This window comes from Sorex araneus, chromosome 1 (genome assembly GCF_027595985.1).
Source record: "Sorex araneus isolate mSorAra2 chromosome 1, mSorAra2.pri, whole genome shotgun sequence".
NCBI classification, from domain to species: domain Eukaryota; kingdom Metazoa; phylum Chordata; class Mammalia; order Eulipotyphla; family Soricidae; genus Sorex; species Sorex araneus.
The window spans coordinates 208,783,537-208,800,963 of NC_073302.1; positions in this window are offsets into that span (position 1 = coordinate 208,783,537).

The window sequence follows — 17,427 nt, forward strand, 5'->3', positions numbered from 1 at the left end:
TCCTTCCTTCCTTCCTTCCTTCCTTCCTTCTTTCCTTCCTTCCTTCCTGCCTTCCTTCCTTCCTTCCTATCTATTGTCATCCGATTCAGCCCTGTGGAGAACCACTATGGAGAGTTCTCAAGTTAATAACAAAAGTTCCAGTACTGGAGAGATAATAGGATCTGAGATATGTCACTTGCTTTAATTTTGACTGATGCTGACTTGATACCCTACACTGCATATGGTCCAACAACATGTCCGGGGTGGACCCCTGAGCACACAGCCAGTAGAAAGCCCTCATTGGTTTGTGGACACCCAACAAAACAAACTAACAAGTAAAATAGAATTTCCATATTACTCAGACATTATCCTCCTTGACCTATCTCCAGGGAAGAAAGAGCTTTCTTGAAAAGATACATAAATACCTATGTTTATTGTATTGCTATTCACAATAGCCAAAACTAATGAGTAGACAAAGATACTGTGGCATATATACATGATAATAAAATGCTTTTTAGGTATTAGGAAAAGTGAAACCTTACTTTTTGCTGCTACTTAAATAGAAGGTGTCATGGCAAGTGAAGTAAGTCAGAGGGAGAGGAACAAAGGATGATCTCATTCCTAAGTTATTTAAAAAGAAAGAAAGAAAAAAACCAAAGGGAATGGTCAGGGGCCAGTGGAAAAGAAATACTCTTGGACTCCTATAATAGAACTGCGGTTAACAAGGCAGGTGTGACAGAAGGGAAGGGGAGAATGAGGAGTGACATGCGGACAGCAGGATATGGTTTTAGATAGTAGCGTCGATGGGGTACAGTAACTGTATGCCAAAAAGCATATGTTAATGCAAGTATAAACCGTACCACATCAACAGTAATATAATTAAAATATGCATATTTTTACCACAGGGAAGTGGTAAAGTCTATCTCATTAAGCCCTATTTCTAATTTACCATACATCTCCGTATGGCCCCATATCAGCTATATTTACAGGTCTTGAACACGTTATATGGCTTACACCTCATCTCTTTGGCAGACAGAAATTCTGCTAGAATATTAGGGCAGAGGAAGCAGAGAGTTGATAGATCAGACTCTATCTTGTGGGGACTTAATAGCAAATATGACTGAGAGGCAAAGAAGATCTGAAGGAAACTCTGAGGGGTAAGCAGACAGCACGGTGCGGAGACCAGAGTTTCCCAGAACTCTCTGTAGAGGGTAGCTCATTTATGAGAGTTTATGTCAAACGAGCACCTTCTTTTTCTTGGCGATTGGGCATAGTATTGTGGCATTAAAGAGTAAAAAGCAAAGAATAAAAGGGCAGGGGATTCTACTGATAACAATGGACCTAGCATAAATAATTGTTTTCTAGATAATCAGCCTGACTGGCATGTTCTCTTCAGGCGTCATTTTTCAGTTGTTTTGCTGTATAAGTGAGGAATAAACCTATTCTGAGTAGGATGCTCAACCATATTCAAGGATAATTAAGAAAGAAAGAATTAAAAACAATGTACATGTTTTCAGATGCTAAAATCATTCATACTTAAGTAAATGGAGGATAAGTCCACAGATTGGTTAGGTGCTTAACATTCACCATTTCAAAGTTCTTTTTCTGTGACTAAACATCATTATATAAATATATTCTCTCTTGCTCACTCGCTCACTCGTTCTCACTCTCTGTGTGTATGTGTGTGTGTACCTTGGGCATATCCTATTCTTAAGAATATTTGTTCATTGGCTGAATTACCACATATCAGCAGGTTCACCAGTCTATGGATAGAAAAAATGCAGGTAACAGTTTTACAACCTTGCATTGGTATTCATTAGTTTAGCATCTCTATAGCTTTGGTGAACCTCAGCTGCCCTCAGCCCACGTAATTTTTGTGACCCTAACACTACTTAATGGCTGTCTATGTGGAGACAGGCTGGTGGATACAGGTACTACCTAGTCAGGTATGGTGTGTACCTTTCTGTCACCTTCTATCATGTTTTCTAGATGAATAATACCGTGAAATTATACAAATGTTATGAAGAAAAATAAACTTTACTCGATCTCTGCCAAGTTTCATAATCTCAATTTAACATCAGTTCAAACTCTAACTATATATGAGTGCAAGTATACAACACAGAAATAGAAAAAGTTAAATAGGAGACAAAATTTTTCTTACAATATCAGGGATTAAATTATTTTCCTAAATACTTCAAAATTATGCCCTCCACCTTTGATGCTCAATTCCAAGTATTTCTAAAAGGCCAAAGCCTTATTTCAGACACCGTTAGCAAACCATATGCTCCAGGAAATTGTGTGAAAGCCCCAAAGCAACAGAATTATGGATCTACCCCACTTCTTTATTATTGACAATCATTGCTGTTACAAAATTTAGCCATATGTTAATAGTACTTGAAAGCATGAAACAAACAGCAAAAATTGAATTTAAACAAAGTTTCTGACACTGTTACATGATCATGTGATGTCTAAGAATAAGGACATTTCCATCTCCTCTGTCAATGAAAAGAAAAAGCGCTTGGTTGTGTGCCACAGTCTTGCATCATTCTGATTTTTCCAGAATGGACTAAATCAATTGAAAGATAAACTCACTGCAGTCAGGCATATGCTGACATGCTGGCCCCATCACAAAAGCTCATGGACAGATTTCCTCTAGACCCAAACAAACTATGTAAAGAGTCTGTTTTGATTCTTGTTAGCTTTGCACTCTCTCAGCAAGCTGCTAAGAAAATTCAAATATGGCTACTCTTTTGGAAAGAAATGCCATTCCAGGATCTTTCAGGTTTTAAATATATATATACATATATATATATATATAAAAGACAAAGTTATTTTTGTACAACAGTGCTCTCTACAAAGCATTCTTAGGATGGTAAACAGTTCTGACAGTTCAGTTAGTTTGGAATTTGCATTCAATGTGTAGTTTACAAGACTCAGACTAATTAAAATTTATGTAAAAATTGACCCTTAATGTTATGAGAGTACTTGGCTCATTTTTCTGAATATGAGGCACTTCAGCTTGTCAGTAATGTGATCTGTGTGGTGTTTGTGCTACATTACTCCCAGATCCTAAAATTCTTCCCGATGATTAAAAGCTAGAATTATACAGGTAGCATGTTTTTTTTTTTTCTAAAAGAAAGTATGTTATGTTGGAAAGCAGAAAGACTAATTTAATAATTTAAATAATAATGAATATCAGGAATCATATTGTTTATATTTTTGGGGATGTTTACATGATTAAGTCTGGCAAAAGCAACTAGCTGGTAAAGATGTATATGATCAATTTTGTAAATCACCTTGTTCTAGCTTATCTCATGAGTGTTTACAACCATGTTAAAGAGGGGATAAGTTCTTCATTTTTAATATTGGGTTAATAAAAATTACAGTAAGTGCATTTTTAGCATCAAATTATTGCTCTATTTGATCAATTTTCTGCCTTCCTATCTTGCTTGGGTGAACTCATGCCTTGAATCTTTTTTACCCAAAATTTTGTGGTCTTGCCACCTTTCATAAAAGCCTCCAGCAACTTTTTTGTTGTTTATCTGAAGTATATATGAATAATAATGAGGTATTTTTATAAGTGACAGCAAAGACACTGCAATTCAAGTGTTCTTTTATAATAGTATATAGTGTCTCAGATAAGAAATGTGAGGTTCCCAAATGTGGATGTTTTGTGTATGTCTCGATCCCAACATGAGAAACTGGCAACATCTACCTTGCTGTGATTTAGGCTTAGCATTGGTTGTATATATCCTCTTCAGAATGGTCCCTATAATCAGAAAGTGATTGTTGGAGAAAGACATTGTTCCTGGCGTACTGGTATAGGAACTTAGGCCTAGGCTGTGTCTGTATGCACTTCACATTATAGATCTTAGAATCAAGTATCTTATAATGTTCAGAAATTTCAGTCATTGTTACTCTCACCTAATAGGGAGTTTTAGTTACTTAACTTATATCAAAGCAGTCATTTTTTTACTCCAAAAAGTAGGGTAGAAAATAAAAACCCCTCAAATCATAATGTTACCTTTTAGATAGAGCTTGATTCTGAAAAATATTAATAAAGGTAGTGTGCTTTCTTATAACAATTTCTGCATAGAAAAATATAGTAACTGTTGAGAGACATAAATTATAGAAGTTATGAAACATGAGGACTATAAATTCTTCTAGCATTAAGTAGAAAAAACAAGGAACTAAAAATAGGGGAGGTTCTCAAAAGCACAAAATGTAATTTCCACGAGGTTAAGTGTGTAGATCACATTGTAGATCACTTGTATATCACATAAGTCCTAATTATTGGAATTTAATTTCTTCTGAAAACTTCATACCAACAATAATTATCATGGATGGTATTATGGTTTGATACTTTGAGATTTGAGGAGTGAAAACATCAATTTTTTTCTCAAAAACTTTAATAATATGCTAATAATACACATTCCTGTAATGGTGATTAATACTTAATAACTGTTGTAGGAGGCCAGAATAACAAAATCTCTAACTCAAGGAAGTCAATAATATGTATAGATCTTATCCTTGGCATAGGAATCTAAATTAATGTGGACAAATTAAATAATGATATTTGAAGTATTTTAAGCAAAACAAGGAAGTATATATACGTATACACTTTTCTTTTTTTTTTCTTTTTGCTTTTAACTTATTTGTTTGGTTTTGGGGCACACCCAGTGATGTTCAGGGTTGACTCCAGACTCTGTGCTCAGGGATCTCGCCTACAAGGCTTAGGATAATACATGGGGTACTGGCGATTGAATTCGAGTCAGCTATGTGCAAGGCAAGTCCCCTGCCCATTGTAGTATTATTCTGGCCCTCAGGTAGTATATTATTTCAAGCTTTACAAGGAAGATTATCCATATATTTGGTTATTTTCCTATTATTGTATATTATTGAAATCCTTGGAAATAAACTATATACAAAACTATTTATTTTTTATCAATCTATTTATTTGTTTTTGGTTTTGAACCACATTCAGGATGCTTAGGAGTTATTTCTGGCTCTGTACTCAGGAATTACTCCTGGCCATCCTCAAGAGACCATAAGTAATGCTGGGCATCCAACCTGGGATCCTGTCTGAGTCAGCCATGTGTAAGGCTAATGCCTCACTTGGTACCCAGCTGCACTATTGCTCCTGCCCCTCATCTCATTTATGAAAGAGTCTACTGATCTCAACATATTAAGTATTGATGTGTACAAAGTCTTATTGAATGTTCTGATATCAAAGAATTATTAAAGAATTATTGGGATCTGTAACCTCTCCATGAGAATTCTGAATCTTAAATGGAGTACTTTTCATGTAGAAAAAAAACCATGGGGGTTTATTTGTAGAAAATTAATTTAAAATCAGAAAATATATGATTAGCGTGACTGAATCATATGATCTACTAAACTGTGTCTTTAATTCTTTGATATCCTTATATAGCAGTGGGACAAACAAGAAAATGAGATTATCTAAAGCTAATATGTTAAAGGTTAAAGTGGTATATGAGACTACATTTACATTTTGTACAAGTGATGATACTTTCCAGCTATCAACTGCATTGCTAATAAGATTTCCAATTCTGTCTGGTAGTTTTCTTGCAAAACTTTCAAAACCATTGTGACTTGCAACCTCTCCCTGCAAAATAGTTCTTTGTTTTCTACTTGTATTTCTCCACTTGCTGGCAGTATGAGCAGAGTTGTAGCTCTGAAGTCTGATCTGTTATGATGCCAATCTTTCTGATAGTTAAGAATATACTAGAACCAAGAATGGCCAGAATCTTCTGACCATTATTGTATCATCAAAATCTTTCCTTTTGCTGCTGGTTGGAGCCAAGACTGTCACTTCCAGACAGATTTATAGAGTACTGGTTTACATATTTTATGGCCAATTGCCATTGTATAATGAAATTTTAACCTTTCAACAGTGTGTATATGCAAAGTAACTCTGTTATTTTCATAGATATATGAAAAATAACTGGAAAAATATTGCTGGAGTGATAGCATAGAGGGTAAGGCATTTGTTTTGCACACAGCGACCCTGGTTCGATTCCTGCGTTTCTCTCAGAGACCCTGGCAAGCTACTGAGAGTATCCCGCCCGCACGGCAGAGTCTGGCAAGCTACCCATGGCATATTCAATATGCCAAAAACAGTAACAAGTCTCACAATGGAGACATTAATGGTGCCCACTCAAGCAAATCGATGAGCAATGGGATGACAATGCTAAAGTGCTATATATTTTTACCTCTCCCTTTAATTTTATTGTTTCAAAGCAAACCTGCTTGGAGTGCAATGTGCAGTAGCTTTTTTAGTAACACAGAAATTCAGGTCAAACACAGGAATAGGCTTGCACCCATCCTCGCCCATGCACATGCTCACACACACACTCACACACACTCACACACACATACACACAGAGAAATGCATACACACACATTTTTTTTTTCTGGAGTGGCAACTCTTGTGAATGGGTCTTAACTACTTGTGAAGATAGGACTGGAAAAAGTTCCTGCAAGGCAGGAGTAGCCTCATTAAGGCAGTCATCCAACACAGTTTAAGACACATAGTATCTACATGGTATGGAAACTGGTTTTACTACCAGGATTATGGGGTAATTTGGTTTGCAGGTTTGAGCAAAATTAAGCTCTTTGCAGGAAACAATAGTAAGTTCAATCTCTACCCAGGTTTTCTTTCATTAGAAGAAAAGAATTTCAGGTGAAGACAAATATCGAAATAAAATCATTTCATTGGAGAAGATATGAAACCTAAGGAAAATGTGATTTTTTTCAGAGAGAGAAGAAATGAAAGGTCAAAAGGAAAGGAAATGCATACACTAGAGCGCATTTGATTTTATCAATCAAATTGTTTTATAATATTGTTATTTATTTTTATATTTCGAAAAGTTTGCCTTTCTCATCATTTTCATTTGAATAAAATGCAGGAATGGGTTGAGACTCCAGCGCTACAGCACAGTAGTTGGAGCACATGCCTGGTATGCTATTCACGGAGTTCCAGCCTCAGCCCTGCCTGGCTTCCCAAACACCGCCTGGGAAATCTGAGCACCTGCACATTTGTGGGCACTTTTATTAACTTACCATGATCTTAGTATTGGCAGAGGAACCCAGGTGTACGGGACCCAGGCCTGAGAACTCCAAGCCTGCTCGGATTGGGACCGGGCCTCCTCCACCCAGACCTCCCATTTTCCAGTAGCTAGGCAGCCAGACCCTCAAACTGCTCCCGGCGCCCGTGTAATCCCATCAACGGCCAATATCCAGACACTAAAAAACAATGGTCCCGGAAGTGTGAAGCCGCACTGGAGGCCACATAACCTCTTATAGCCTAGTTCTCACTCTTGGAGAACCTGGCAAGGTACCGAGAGCATCCTGCCCACACGGCAGAGCCTGGCAAGCTCTCCGTGGCATTTTCGATATGCCAAATACAGTAATAATGATGGATCTCATTCCCCTGACCCCGAAAGAGCCTCCAATGTGGCACCGATGGAAGGACGAGTAAAGAGAGGCTGCTAAAATCTCAGGGTAGGATGAATGGAGACGTTTCTGATGCCCGTTCGAGCCTGATGAACAATGGGATGACAGTGATGACAGTGATACGGTGAATCTTAGTAATCTCTGGTGGGAAACTCAGACCTGAGTTCTTTCTCCCAAACAACAAAAACCAACAAAACCAAAACTGAAAAAAAATGCATTGCTCCATAAATTTGAATTTTTTTAGATATGCATATAAAATAATAATAAAAATTATTTCTATAATATATGGGGCAAGGAGAAAAATAGATGAATTTCCTAAGACTAGGTATACTCTAATACGATCAAATGATGCTAAGGATTCTTATGTCAAAAAATTATTTTATTGGAGTCAATTGTTATCTGTTTCAATGAGTGTTTGTTGTGTGTGTTCTAGATGAAGGACTCACATTGCTATCTAAATATACAGAGGTGGACTGGAGATATAGTACAGTGGGTCACTTGTCTTACATACTACCAATCTGGTTTTAATCCCTGGCACCACCATATGATCCTTAAGCACTGCCAGGAGTAATTCCTGAGATTAAGCCCTGAGCGCTGCTGGGTATGACTCCCCGATAAATAAATTAATTAAAAAATAAATGAACAGAGTCATCAGAGGAACCTTAGAATTCAGAGGCACTGGTGTTTCAAGTCTTCAGTATAAGGGGAAATCTTTTAAAGCTTCATTGAAGTAGCTTTACTTCTCTCTCTCTCTTTTTTTTTTTTGTCTTTGCAAAAATTTAATCTGCCTTACAGGTTCTGTAATCATTGTTTTGTAAAACAGAGAACTGCATCTTGGTAAATAATTCAGGAAGAACTTTTTGAGACTAATAGCTGTGCAACAATTGCATTTGATTTTCTGGGTTTTTTTTGGCATTTTATACATGATTTATTACATGAATTAAAGAAAGATTATTTTTCTTTTTATTACTTTTTGTTGTCATTGATTGTTTTATTGACAGAGCAATGGTTTACAGAGTGTAAATATTTATATTTTAGAGGTACAATATTCCCACACCACACCCACAAGCATTTCTCTATAGATAGTTCTAAAGATAAATGGGACCACATCATAACTTTTCTCAACCAATATAAAGACAATAGTGGAAAAATGCTTTCAAATTGGTCATCTGCTTTTATTTTATTTACTCTATGAGAACTGCAGTTCTTTTGATTTTTGTTGTTGCTGTTTGGCTTTGGGGCATTCCCAGGCACTGCCCAGATCTTACTCCTCATTCTGTGCTCAGGATCACTCCTGGCATTGGTCAGCAAAGCATATGTATACCCAGGGACAAAAACAGGCTTAACTGCACATAAGACAAGAGCCTTCCCTGCTACACTATCTTCCAGGACCTATTTCTTTTTTTTTCATCTGGACTTTATTGATCTAATAAAATTCCATTAAGAATTGAAATGAATTATACATTATTGTGCTCATGTTTCCCCCATACAAAGTTTGAGACCCCATCCCTTCACCAGTGCCCATCCTCTACCACCAGTAAACCCAGCATCTCTCCCACCCTCCCCAGTCCCGTCTCCCGCCCCCCACCCCACATTGCCACTATGGCAGGGCATTCCCTTGTGTTCTCTCTCTCTGATTAGGTGTTGTGGTTTGCAATAAAGGTGTTGAGTGGCCATTGTGTTCAGTCTCTAGTCTACATTCGGCACATGTCACCCCTCCCCTGCATGACCTCCGACCACATTTTACTTGGTGTTCCCTTCTCTGAGTTGCCCTAAATGAGAGACCAGCCTCCAAGCCATGGAGTCAACCTCCTGGTACTTATTTCTACTATTCTTGGGTGTTAGTCTCCTAGTCTATTATTCTATATTCCACAGATGAGTGCAATCTTTCTATGTCTGTCTCTCTCTTTCTGACTCATTTCACTTAGCATGATACTTTCCATGCTGATCCACTTATATGCAAACTTCATGACCTCATTTTTTCTAACAGCTGCATAGTATTCCATTGTATAAATGTACCAAAGGTTCTTCAACCAATCATCTGTTCTAGGGCACTCAGGTTTTTTTCCAGATTCTGGCTATTGTAAACAGTGCTGAGATGAACATATAAGTGCAGATGTCATTTCGACTATACTTTATTTGCTTCTCTGGGATATACTCCCAGCAGTGGCATTGCTGGGTCAAATGGGAGCTCAAACTCTGGTTTTTTGAGAATCGTCCATATTGTTTTCCAAAAGGGCTGAACTAGCCGGCATTCCCACCAGCAGTGTAGAAGGGTCCCTTTCTCCCCACATCCTCTCTAACAGTGGTTGCTTTTGTTCTTTTGGATGTGTACTAGTCTCTGTGGTGTGAAGTGGTATCTCATGGTTGTTTTGATCTGCATCTCCCTGATGATTAGTGATGTAGAGCACTTTTTCATGTGCCTTTTGGCCATTCATGTCTCTTCCTTGGGAAAGTTTCTGTTCATTTCTTCACCCCATTTTTTGATGGGGTTGGATGTTTTCTTCTTGTAGAGTTCAACCAGTGCTTTATATACCATTGATATCAACCCCTTATCTGATGGGTATTGTGTAAATATCCTTTCCCATTCTGCAGATAGTCTTTGTATTCTGGTCACTGTATCTTTTGCGGTGCAGAAGCTTTTTAGTTTTATGTAGTCCCATTTGTTGATCTCTGTTTGTACTAGATTGCTTAGTTACATGTCATCTTTGAAGATACCTTTATCTTCAATATCGTGGAGGGTTTTTCCGACCTTGTCTTCGATGTACCTTATGGACTGTGGTCTGATGTTGAGGTCTTTAATCCATTTTGATCTGACTTTTGTGCATGGTGTCAGGTCGAGGTCTAAGCCCATTCTTTTGCAGGCAGTTGTCCAGTTGTGCCAGCACCATTTGTTAAAGAGGCTTTCCTTGCTCCACTTCACATCTCTTGCTCCCTAATCAAAGATTAGATGATCCTACATTTGAGGTTGTGTGTAGGGATATTCCACCCTGTTCCATTGGTCTTTGGCTCTGCCTTTGTTCCAGTACCATGCTGTTTTAATTGTTACCGCTTTGTAGTAGAGTTTAAGGTTGGGGAGGGTGATGCCTCCTATCATCTTTTTCCCAAGAATTGTTTTAGCTATACGTGGGCGTTTAATGCTCCATATAAATTTCAGGATTGCTTGATCCATTTCTTTGAAGAATGACATGGGTATCCTTATAGGGATCGTGTTAAATCTGTATAATGCTTTGGGGAGTATTGCCATTTTGACAATGTTTATTCTCCCTATCCATGAGCAGGGGATATGTTTCCATTTCCTCATGTCCTCTTTTATTTCATGGAGTAGCGTTTTATTGTTTTCTTTGTAGAGGTCCTTTACTTCTTTAGTTAAGCTGATTCCAAGGTATTTGATTTTCTGGGGCACGATTGTGAACGGGATTGCTTTTTTCATGTCCCTTTCCTCTATCTCATTGTTTGCATATAGGAAGGCCATGGATTTTTGGGTATTGATTTTATAGCCTGAAACTTTACTGTACAGGCCAATTATTTCTAAATGTTTCTTTCTAGAGCTTTTAGGCTTCTTTCGGTATAGTATCATATCGTCTGCGAATAGTGAGAGCTTGATTTCTTCCTTTCCAATCTGAATCCCCTTAATATCTTTTTCTTGACTGATGGCTATTGCTAATACTTCCAGTACTATATTAAAGAGAAGTGGTGAGAGTGGGCATCCTTGCCTAGCTTCCAGAACCTATTTCTGGTTTTTATATGAGCCTCTGGGGATGTTCCGGGGTCTATGGCTACTGCAGATCTATGGAACTATCATATTCAACAGCTTTAGGCAGCCCTTTGAGCTATCTCCTCAGCCCCAAAAGCTGCAGTTTTGTGGGTGAAGAAGAGACAACAAATCTGTTGTGTCGTAGGATCTCCCTTATTTATTCTAATATTCATTCTGATATAGTGGCTTAGCATATTTTGAGCAGGAAGAAATCAAGAGGCATCTCTTTTTCCTGGGAGTTGTGAAGATCTTAATGTTCTAATCTTTTAAAATTATTATCGTTGTTGTTGTTGTTGTGTTTGGGAGCCATACTCTGCAGTACTTAGGGCTTATTTCTGGCTGTGCACTCAGGGATCATTCCTCACAGTGCCTGGTGGGCCGTGTAGAGTAAGCAAGATCAAACGGTGTCAGCTGCATGCAAGGCAAGTAACTTACCTTCACTTGCTTCAGCACTTCTAAACCTTCTTATTTATCCTTTAGATATCTTCTTACAGTGTTAGCTTTGAGTTGTGGCTATTGTTTCATTTGTTTTTGTTGACTAATTAGATAGTGGAAGGAGCAATAATATAAGAATTATTGAACAAAGTATTATCCTCCAGGTTGATTTTCATCTAAATCCCTTAAATGAAAATCCCTTAGATGGTAGACAAAGAAAAAATTTGCTTCCCATAAAGTAGTACATTGCTATGAATGGCACAGACTGGCACTGGCTGGAGCCACCTGGCACAGGTTGGCACAGACAGGCAGTGCCTGGCACAGACTGACAATTTCACAATAGAGCACTGACAAGCTGAGTATCTCCAAGAAACATGGAAAAGTTCCTCCAAAATAAAGTGTCCTCCAGCATAATTATTCCCACACTGTTGATTTTCATTCTTGTTGACTATCTTTTTAGGTATGTAAAAGTTTTATATATTTTTATACTTCTTTTGTGCATATATGTTAGCAAGTGTTACATCTTCATGATCATCTGATACCTTAATGTCCATCTCTTCCTCTCATTACTATTTTTAACAAAATATTTGTTTTATCTGATAGAAAATATACCTTCTTACATTTTGTTGAATGACAGTTTTCATCTATTCAAACAGATCTATTCATCTATTCAACAGATCTATTTCATCTGTTCACAGACCTTGTGCTTTATATTTAATTTTATCTTTGGTCCTTTAGTGGATATCTTTTAAAGGCAAGAAGGTTGGGTATGGTTTCCTTATTCATTGCCTCTCTATTTTTTTTTTGACTGGTGAATTCAGAACATTTAGGCAAATTATTGATGAAAGTAAATACCATTTTATATGCATTAAAAATGTATATATATATATATATATATATTGGTTAAACTTGGCTTTATCCCTTGCACCCCATATGGTTAGGTCCTGAACATGACTGGTTTTGACAATCCTACAGCTCCCTTTAATATTTTCTTAAAGTTCATATACAAACTTTTATGTATTTATGCATATAAAATATATAGAAATACAAAACATGCAGAATATATAAATTATATAATGTATATTAATATATTAGCATCTTGGTATCTACTAGTAGGATACCATTCCAATTTATAGAAACACCTTTATTATTTCATGGATGGCTGGTTTAGTTGCAATGAATTATTTTACTGTAGTACTCTTTCAAATATGAATGATAACCTATTTAGATAGAATGCTCAAGTTTGGAGATCTTTCCCAGGCAGCAGTCACTCTTGTCTCTGTAGACTTGCTGTTGGGAGGATTGTTAATAGTCTTGTGGGGGGTGTTCCCTGTGGCCCTACTTTAGGTTTGTTCTTTAGAAATATTCTGACTTGAGCTTTGAGCTTTGTCACCTTAATTTTAATGTGGCCTGGTGTGCATGAGTTTGTTTTATTTGAAGCTCAATTCTTCCTGGATCTGGGGATAACTTTACTTTGTAAAGTACTTACCTATTATAACTTTAGATAAAAATTCTAGTATTTATTGCTTCTTCCTTCTTTCATTTTTTTCCTTTTTTTTTTTTAAAAGTTTTTATCATCAAGGCTCTGAGGTTACTCCTGGCTTTTTACTCAGGAATTACTCCTGATGGTGCTTAGGGGACTGTATGGGTTCCTGAGGATGGAACTCAGGTTGACCTCATAAAAGGCAAATGCCCTACCTACTGTACCATTGCTCTGGCCCTTCCTCTTCCTCCTCTTCCTTCTTAAATCCCCATGATGTGAATGTTATTCTTCTTGGTCTCTGATCTGGTTATTATGTTATATTCATTGTTTTTAATTCTTTCATCTTTATACTGATCCTTTTATATAGTGTCCATTATCTTTAAGTTCAGTAATTAATTGTTTTTTTTCCCATTCTACTGTTGAGACCTCCGTTCCCCCGCCTTTTTTCAGATAAGCTACTGTATTCCTTAGATATAATATCTCTATTTGAATTGTAAACGAGCTTTTTTTTTATACTTTCTCTTTGTTGAAATTCTCTACCACTGGTCTCATTTCAATGTTTATTATTAGAAATATTGATAAAAGTCCTTTTGGCTTGTTTCTGTAACTTTATTGTGTTGCAATATTTTTTCCAAACTGTTGCTTCATCCTGCAGAATTATTATGTTCATCTATTGTTCCTTTACTTCGTGCTCTACATGGGCTTGTGCACAGGATTATGGTCACAGGCCTGGCTACAAGCAGAAATTTACCATTGAAAATGTCTTGCTTCAATCTTCACTCCCAGTTCAAGCAACCAGGAGTGTCTAAACAGCTGCCTGGTAGTAGTTCTAACATCAAGATTAAACATTCCTAGGAATGGCAAGGGTATTCAAAAGATGGAGTTCCTAGCACCAGCTCTGGCACTAAATTTAAGCAGGTCTGGGTGAAACCACAAGTTTCTGGTTGCAGATAATTGGCATTAGCTGTAGTGTGGTGGTTATCAGAGTATTCACAGGTGAAAGTACTCATCATTTGATGGGGCACATGATCCTGCAAACCTAGATGGATTTTGGTTATCTGTACCAGGACAAAATTAAAGGAAGGTTGGTGCAGAGCTCCTGCGGGTAGTGGAATGAATGCTATGTGACTGGCAGTGATCTTTCTTCAGAACGCTTCAGTTTTCCATTAACCTTCATCACAATAAATCAATGAATAAATACTTCTGGTTCCTTTCTTATTTTAAGATGCTGTTGTTGATTTGTAAAGAGAAGGAATAATTGATTTATGGAGTGCCTTTCTGGTTCTAAATCCTTATGTTATAGCAACTCGTGGTTGTGGTTGTGGTTTTGAGTATTTGCTACATATGACCTGTCAATGTTAATTGTGTAAAGTCATTCGGAAACTTAGACAAGAGATATGGGTTGACAGAGGAATTAGAAGATCGACTAGTATCTTCTTCAAAGAAAAAAATAACAAAAGTTATATTTTTTTGTTGCCCTGTATTATTATCATTATTAGTAGTAGTAGTGGTATTTTATGATTTCTTGAGGAATGGCTAGGCTCTCTAAAGTGGTGCTGAGATGCCCTGGGAGTCCCTCCTGATGACTCTTGACTAACTAGGTCAGCAGTTCTATGCAAGGTCCCAAGGACGTTGTGCTAGTCAGATCCTGTAGTACCTGGGGTTATTGGGCCCACTCAGACAGTGCGTACAGGCTTTCAGAGCTGCACCCTGGTGCTGCTTATTGGCCTCCAGTGCTGGACTCAATGATGCTTAGTGGACCAAGTAGTGCTTAGAATCAAACCAAGGTTGGTTGCATGCAAGGCATGGACCTTACATGTATATTGTTTCTCTGCCCTGTTGTTTTGCCTATGTATCTGGACCTCTGTTTTCTGGTCCACATAGTCACTCGATTTTCATAAACCCAATAGTTACTAGACTACCCATTCCTGTATCCATTAGACTGAATCCTGAAATCAACAGTTATTTGAAATGGTGGTAATCCTCTGTTGATATTTTGAACAATTAGGAAACAATAATGTTTATAATGATATTAATATGAAGCTATATCATACCACTACTTTTTTAGTGTTTTTGTCAATTAGATAAACAGTATAATCAGAGTTAATGGATTAATTGTATTAGACACAGAAATTTAGTTTTGCCTGAAAAAACGGTAAGAAAAAATTAGAAAACATAATTAAACTGTGTTATAAATATCACGCACAGCAGGAAGGGCATTTGCCTTGCACGCGGCCTACCCGGGTTCGATTCCTCCAATCCTCTCGGAGAGCCCAGTAAGCTATCAAGAGTATTCCACCCACACGGCAGAGCCTGGCAAGCTACCCTTTGGCATATTCAATATGCCAAAAACAATAGCAACAAGTCTCTCAATGGAGACATTACTAGTGCCTACTCAAGCAAATCGATGAACAACGGGATGACAGTGCTACAAGTGCTACAATGCAATACATCTCATGGTATGGGTGAAAAGATGACAATGGAAACACTATGGAAAAGTAAATCTGGACACCAGAGTTTCAGATGTTATTCTTCATTGTGCTATAGAATGTTTAATCTATTTATAGTTCACTTTTCCTACTGTAAAATAAGACATATGGACCAGAGTTTGAGATTGTCTTAACATAAATATTATACAATTCTATAATGCCAGAGCTTCTATACTTTAAATGTAAATTAGTGTTAGTTCCCATTTTACAAGGAGAAAGAAAAGAAACGAGCCATACTCCAGCTGAAGTTAGTATTCACAAACACTGGAGTATCTTAAGGCAAAGGCCAATAGCTCCTATCACCCCACCCTTGAAATAATAGCAGCTTCTTCTCTTTGCATCAAGTTGGCTAAGACACTGATTCTATAGTAAGGGTAATTAGAAAAGAAGTGTTTGCTAGGGAGTTCTGGGAAGCATCCAGGATATATTTATTGCAAGGGAAAACAGAAATTCATGTACATTAACAAGACTGTTGACTTTGAAAAATAACATATTATTAATTCAGGGAATATGTACATGCCTTATAAAAACTTAATAGATTCAGAAAAGAGAATGGTAGTGCTTGCTAAAATATGCCATTATTTCTGAAGATTTGTTTTGAAATGTTCACAAGCAGGACGAGTTGAAACCAGTACTCTTGTCTGTTTCAGCCCAGAGGGCTCTTTGGATGCACGTCTGAATCCAACAGGTTCTTACATGCCACCTGAAAAACAGTTGTTATTTGGAGAGACTTGAAATCACTTTTAAAAGGCCAGTTTAGGATTTTTTTTCCTCTAAAGCATAAATCAGTTGCTAAAGTTCTCTTTTGCTCCTTTTTCCTGTCCTTCGGTTTTAGGCCTCAGAGCAAATAGTTCTTGACTCAATGAGAAACCATGCGTTTTTGGCTTTTTCTCAAACACATAAGCCCCAGCTTGGAAAGAAATTCCCTCACTTAGAAAAGTAGATGCTATTGTTCCTAAAAGTTCCTTTCAGTGAGAGAATAAAATGCAAGAAGTGACTGTCTTCTTTCTCCTGGTAAGTTACAGAAAACTAAAACCCTAAATTCAGCATTTTTCTAATAAGATTTTCAAAGAATGACACATAACATTTTAAGGGAAGCAAAAAATTTAACCTTTAGAATATGAAAACAACAACATGAGCAATAGGCATGTAATTTCAGAAGGCAAAAAAAAACACCCAAAAACACTGCATTCTAGCAGCCCTGTTAACAATTGGCTACCATAGATTCTACATTTTTTCCAGTAATATAATTTCATAGATACTGTTTGTATTACAGTTAAAGGCTATAATCAAGAAACTGGTATTATTTTACTGTTATCAATTTTGGGAGGATAATAGGTGGAAACAAGATATATAAGCATGTGTAGTGTAAAACAAGCAATCAAGCACCTATAAAAAATTGGTCAATTTATTGGGTATCGTTCCCATAGAAATAGAATTTTTTTGAAAAGTCAAGCTAAGAAAGTCAATTTCTCAAGTTGCTAATGTGAAAAGATAACCTAGTTATGTGATCCACACAGTATGATCATTGCAGAGACTACAACTCCTAGAGAATGTATTGGTAGAATCTACATTTGATTAATTCTCTTTTACAATTCAAAAGTATGATATCAAAATACATTTTGTGGGGATGGAGCAATAGCAGAGCAGGTAGGGTGTTTACCTTTCACTCGGCCAACCCGGATTCGATTCCCAGCATCCCATATGGTCCCCTAGCACCGCCAGGGGTAATTCCTGAGTGCAGAGCCAGGAGTAACTCCTGTGTGTCACTGGGTGTGACTCAAAAAACAAAAAGAAAAAAAATACAG